Source organism: Berghia stephanieae, chromosome 10 (genome assembly GCF_034508935.2).
Source record: "Berghia stephanieae isolate SIO BIC M18660-M18661 chromosome 10, UCSD_Bste_1.3, whole genome shotgun sequence".
Lineage (NCBI taxonomy): Eukaryota > Metazoa > Mollusca > Gastropoda > Nudibranchia > Aeolidiidae > Berghia > Berghia stephanieae.
Window position 1 is genome coordinate 7,143,603 of NC_088369.1, and position 7,350 is coordinate 7,150,952.

A 7,350-nucleotide genomic window follows, 5' to 3' on the forward strand; every position below is an offset into this window, starting at 1 on the left:
CTTTTCCCTCCCCACCTGACCCCCCCCCCTCTCTCTCTCTCTCTCTCTCTCTCTCTTTCTCTCCCCTTCTGCCTTCTTTCTATCCCCTCAGGCTTATGTAGCCCTAGCTCTTTACTTGCGAAGTTGTTCTATTCATTTTTGATCATTATTTATTTTTTTTTTTTTTTTGTTATTTGTTGAAAAAGAGTTTTGAGCCCGATGGTCAGGTTCCATGTTTGGTGTTTTGTTCTTTCTCGAAGCTGTTATAGTCATTTTCATTCATTACTTTCTACTATACGGCTATGTGGTCTAGTGGTATGGCACTCGCTTTCGGATCGGAAGGTCCCGGGTTCGAGCCTCGCTCGGCGCATAGTTGCGTCCTTGGAAAAGGCTCTTTACTCACATTCTCTCATCGTACTCAGGTGTAAAACGAGTACCTGACCGTTAACAGCATTGTCTGTAGGTTAAAAAAATAATCGTAATATCGCAATAGGCGTCATCTCGTTCTACTCGTTAAGTGTTACTGTTGGTTAGGGACCCTTTGTAAAGCGCATTGAGCACGTTTGGTGGATGTTACGCTCTATATAAAAGCTCAATTAAAAATATTATACGTTACAATACGGGACCACGGGGAACATGGGGAAGAATTAAAGAAGCTGATACAGGGACGGCTGGTAATATTGGGCAGGGTGGGCAAATACCAGCCTGTTTTTTTCAAGTTATAAGCTGTATTACCAGGTCCGAAATAATCTAATTTAAATTAGATAATTTTAAAAGTTAGTACTTAAACTTGATACTTCGTACTGAAATCAATTTGTATGTATTTTTGATAGATTGCGAATCACCATGCACCCCGTAATGCATAAACCAGGATACGCTCCTGTTCTTTTTTATCACCCCCCCCCCCCCCCCTTTCCCAACCACTCCACTCCGCCCACATCGTCATCTCATCGTCACGTCGCCTGACGATGATTTTGCTGTCTGGCCTCTCTAGTTCTAGGTCGGGCTAATTCAAATGAGCCCACCTTATAAACCAGTGAGCACTAAATAGAGATTTTGGCAAACGAACTTTTTTTATTTATTGCCTTACTTGTGCTGGTACCATTGATGTAATAACATTGGGAAGGTTCCAGTATTGAATTAAATGTATCAATTTACTAATATTATATCAAGTTAGTATTAACTTGTGTTGTTTTAATATATTTGTTTATCCATTTAAATTATCTCTTTTTTTCTCGTTTTCTTTAGTGCTTCTCAAAATTCATTTATTTAAATTGTTGTCTTATTTGTTTGTTTGTTTTGTTTTTTTTGTTTTGTTTTTTTTTTAAACAAATTAATTTGTTCCTTTTTTTAAAAAAATTCTTAAAGTAATTACCGCTGTATTTTTATTGCCAGACTAAATATTTTTGCAAAACAATGTATTTTCTATTGCATTCCCTCTAATAAAACACTTTTATTCAGAAGTCACGACTAAATAAATATATAAAATACAACCCCCACCATTTTGGTTTACTCAAAAATTGAATTAGTATACGAGAAATACTCTTCTGAGAAAGGAGAGAGTTGAATTCTAAGTTATAGAGGAAATAAAGACGTTTAAAGGAAGGGTGGGCAGATTCCGTACTTGCCCGTCCTGAAGCTAATACATACATAATAGTTCGCGATGAAGAATCGGGAAGCTAGGGGTTGGTTGGGTAAGGAGTAAAGATAACACGGTCGTTATTGTTATAGTCTAACGAATGCATGAGGAGAGATTGGTAGCATTATTTAATTTGTCTTAATTGTATTGTATGAATTATTGGCGAAAGCCTAAGATTAAGTAAACTTTGTTTTTAATTTGTCTTTTTTTGACTATGGAACTGATACTTGTCATAGCAGACCTGCCTACTTGAAATAGGAAAATAAAATCGTAGTTTTCAGGGTTAATAAAATGGTAGATATTTTAACTATCCTTTAAAAAAATCACCGGAATTTTCGTCTATTAAGGTATCAAATTTTTAAAAAACGAGAAAAACGGATTGGAAACGTAATAATGATGGTGATGGTGGTGGTGGTAATAGTGATGGTGGTGGTAGTAATGATGATGGTAATATTATTATTATTATTATTATTATTATTATTATTATTATTATTATTATTATTATTATTATTATTATTATTATTATTATTATTATTATTATTATTATTATTATTTTTATTATTATTATTATTATTATTATTATTATTATTATTATTATTATTATTATTATTATTATTATTATTATTATTATTATTGTACGTATTGGTGGTATTACGATTGTTGTATTTTTTGTGGTTATTAATGGTAACAATTTATTGTTTGGTTCCATTTACCATTTTTTTCCACTTTCATGTATGTTGTCATCAAAGTGTATGATTTAATGGCGAAAGCCTAAGATTGAATAAACTTTGTAATATCGTACGGTAATCATCATTGTCGACGACATCGTCGTTGCCATCATTATCATCATCATTAACAACAACAACAACATTAACAACAAATACTACAATAGCAATAAAAACAATATCAACATCATCATATAATTTTCGTCATCGTCTCCACAACTATCATTCTAACCAACAGCACCACCAAAACCACTACCATAATTACATCCTCCCTCACCGTCTCCTCTTCCTCCTCCTCCTCCTCCACCACCACCACCATCGCTACCATTATTCCAACTGCTACCACCACCGGCACAATCATTCTAACCACCAAGTCATATCGCGGTTGTTGCTTCTCGATGAAAAATTTAAAGTTACTACGTACTTCTGAAAATGTAACAGAAATATCAATCTCGCCGTTGAGGGATTAAAGCATCTCTTTAATTTTTCGAGTGAACGAAATGGACTTGTATTGTCAAGGTGTTGTCGCATTTTGTCTCGTCGCTTTATTTTTTTGTTGTATTCTCTTTCGTGATTCCTTTTTGATTACGTTTGGAATAATTAAAATCTACTGGTATTGTCCTTTCATTGTGAATGTGATTATTTGTGGTTGAAATATTTTATTTTTTTAAAGTTGAAATATATAATATATATATATATATATATAATATATATATATATATATATATATATATATATATATATATGTATATATATATATATATATATATATATATATATATATATATATGACCGAATCATCTTTGCCCCACCACTATAAATAGGCTAGAACCGCCACTGAGCTGATATAAAGAGAAGTGATGACATGGAACGAGATTTAAAAAAAAAAGGTATCTCAGGATAGAGAAGGATGGAAACTGTTTGTCTGTGGCCTAAACCCTGACCCAGGGTGAAAAAGGCAATGATGATGGTGATGATGATGACGATGATGATGATACAGGGTATGCCCGCTAAAAAGGAATGAATAAAACTTTAGAGGGTTTGACGTTAGGACTGATTTTTAACTCTTCTTCTTCTTCTAGGTTCCATGCCTGGTCCAGGCTTCGGATATTGCATGAATTATCTCTCTCCATTCCTCCCTGTCTCTTGCTTTTTCAAACAGCTCTTGGATTGTTAGGTTGGTGAAGCCCTTCAGTTGGTCTATGAGTGTTTTTCTTTGTCTCCCCCGGGCGCGTTTACCAGGTATTTTTCCACAACTTGCCAGGTATTCATTCTTATCTTTCCTTACTATGTGTCAGAAAAAGGATAGTTGTCGATACACTATTAAGGGCATTAGTTTCCTTTGTTGGTATGTTTGTTTTAGCACTTCTTCGTTCGTTTTGTGTGCGGTATACGATATTCTCTGCATCCTTCTCAAGCACCACATTTCAAAAGCTTCAATGTTCTTTTGTGTTTCTGCATTTGTAGTCCAGCTTTCGCATCCGTAGAACAAGATTGGCCACACGTAGCACTTCAAGACTCGGAATCTAATCCCGAACGACATCTGTTTGTTTTTCAAAATGTTTCCCAGGTCCATGAAGGCCTGTTTGGCTTGAGTTATTCTTGCTCGTATGTCTCGGTTACATCTTCCATCTGTTGTCACTATTGAACCTAGGTATTTAAAACTTTCTACGTTGGTAAGCTGCTCGCCGTGAATCGTTATATTGCAGGTGTTGTTGTTTTCGGGGTTTTTCTGTATTACCATGCATTCTGTTTTGGTGATATTCACTTCCATTCCCTTGGCTTCACTATCTACTACCACTTTGTCAACAATCTTTTGAAGTTGGATTTCTGATGTTGCAATGAGTACCGTATCGTCTGCGTATCTTATATTATTTATGTTGTGACCTCCTACTTTTATTCCCTCCATATTATTTATGCCCCTCATGATTGTTTCTTGGTATAGATTAAACAGATCTGGTGAGGCAACACACCCTTGACGGACTCCTTTCTTAATAGGAATGGAATTTCCTGTAGAGTTTCCGATTTTGATAGATGCCTGCTGGGTGTAGTATCATGTTTGCATGAGTCTGAGGTCTTTCTCATCAGCGCCAATGGAGTGCAGTTGTTTTAGTATTTCTTCGTGGCGTACTCTATCAAAAGCTTTTTGTAGTCGACAAAACAGAGGTATAGTGGGTCTGAACCTGTATAGCTCTTTCACTTAAAACACGGAGGAGGTATATTGCGTTCCTTGTCCCTCTGTCAGGTTGGAATCCATATTGTTCTTCTGCGATTTCGGGGTTAATCTTATTCCTTAGCCTGTTGATAATTATACGCAACAGTATTTTTAACTCACTCAACCCTAAAACCGACGATATCCGTTGTTTACTCGGGTTACTTTTACTCCATGCCTCTTTATTACATTTTTCTAAGACAAATTATAGGCGTCATATCAAAGCTAATGTTCTTAATGTTTACATGTTCATGGTAGTTGAATTAAAATATCTATGTACATGCTCATTTTTAATACACTTTTCCCCCTCCAATTTTGAAAAAGTAGCAAAAATATCTATGATTGAGTGAGTTAAAAAGACTTTTTGATGTGCGATAGTCGAGGCTTTAGACCGGCGAAGAGGCAAATATTTTCGGTACAAGGAGGTCGGTTCAAACCCATCCTCCGCATCAACTTGGATGGAAATTTGTCAATGTTTATCGACACCCACGTCATATAAATATTAAAATAAAAATATTTATCGCTTATTATCATGCAAATGCTTTCACACACTTATAGATCGATAATCAGAGAAAAACTCAATTTTGATAGTTTACCCCAAATTCATCTATTTTGGCCTGTTACGGCTTTTCGTGTCTTGCGTCTTATACCCGATTTTGCTGGGCCACCACACAAGTGATCTTGAATAATATTTATATCCACAGTGTTTTGCTCAGATCTAATAATAGTTGTATAACTATGTGCTGCGTTTTCTAGCGATTTTGTCAAACTAAATCTAAATATTATTTCCCACCGCCAACTACACCACCATCATTCCCAACGCCACAATCATCATGTCGACGACGACGACCACCACCACAACTGTCATCATCATCATCATCCCACCAACACCGCCATCATCATCATCATCATCATCGTCATCATCATCATCATCATTATCATCATCATCATCATCATCAACACCATCATCAACATCATCATCATAATCATCCCACCACCACCGCCATCATCATCATCATCATCATCATCATCATCATCATCATCATCATCAACACCATCATCAACACCATCATCATCATCATCATCATCATCATCATCATCATCATCAACACCATCATCATCATCATCATCATCATCATCCCACCACCACCGCCATCATCATCATCATCATCACCATCATCATCATCATCATCATCATCATCATCATCACCATCATCATCATCATCATCATCATCATCATCATCATCATCATCATCATCATCATCATCATCATCATCATCATCATCAACATCCTCCTCTTCCTCCTCCTCGTCATCATCATCATCATCAACCCCCCCCCCCCCACCACCACCACCACAGCCATCGTCCAGATAATCACCATCACCACCACCACCACCACCACCACCAATTTTTGGTATATTAATTTCTTTGTTAATATTCATACGACAGAAAATTAAGTTCATACTTCTTATGCACAACACAACATATTGCTTTACCTACCGTATTGCCGTAAAGTCTAGTACGCATACCTTTTCTTACTGATAGACAATACTGTCGTACTCTGGAAAAACCCATATTTTAAAATTTGGCCAGAAAACTCGTCCTTCAAATATCGATCGATTTAGATGACCCTCATCTTGGAAAAAAAAAACTCTCAAACCTGAGACTTCGAGAAGAGGTTTGAGAGTTTTTTTTTTCCAAGATGAGGGTCATTTAAATCGATCGATATTTGAAGGACGAGTTTTCTGGCCAAATTTTAAAATATGGGTTTTTCCAGAGTACGACAAAATAGCTATGGCTGTCTAGTCTGTCAGATTGAAGCGTGTGGTGACAGGAAATGGCATTGTGCGATGATTGAGAGAACAGCAGCAAACAAGGAAACATTGACAGGGGGAGACAACTACAAGCCTTTGTCCCATAAAACATGGACACACGTAACGTAACTATTCTCTATTCCCATTACAGAACATTCTCAAGGCAATCAATGCTTCTAACGCAGTAGCGTCGCGTGGACTTCTAAAAAGGAGAAGCAAGTGCGTGGATGGAATCCTGTTGATATCATACATCCTGTTTGATGAATTATCACTCGCTTTCGGATTGGAAGGTCCTGGGTTCGAGCCTCGCGCTCGGCGCATAGTTGAGTCCTTGGAAAAGGCTCTTTACTCACATTCTCTCACCGTAGTCAGGTGTAAAATGAAAACATGGCCGTTAACAGCGTTGTCTTTGTCCGAAAAATTGTAATATCGCCTAACATGCGTCATGTCCTGTCCTACATGTTAAATCTTGCTGTTGACCAGGGACCCTTGTAAAGCGCTTTTAGCACATTTAGTGGACATTGCTCTATATAAAGCTCAATTTTTATTATTTTTTACATCTGTATATTCCTTCGTGGAACGCCTAAGTGAAGGTATCTTATGGTGCCCTGGTGGAAGGGTGTAATTTTAATACTAGATATATATAGTTGATTTTAGAGTTAAATTTATAAGCATACTAAGGTTAGGTGTTAAAATTTTTTTTTTTTTAAATTGAGATTTTATACAGAGCATTTTCCACAAAACGTGCTCAAAGCGCTTCACAAGGGGTTCCTGGCCAACAGCAACATTAAACATGTAGGACGGGACATGATGCATGTTAGGCGATATTACAATTTTTTCGGACAGAGACAACGCTGTTAACGGCCAAGTAGGTACTCATTTTACTCCTGAGTATGGTGAGAGAATGTGCGTAAAGAGCCCTTTCCAAGGACTCAACTATACGCCGAACCCAGGACCTTTTGATCCGAAAGCGAGTGTCAT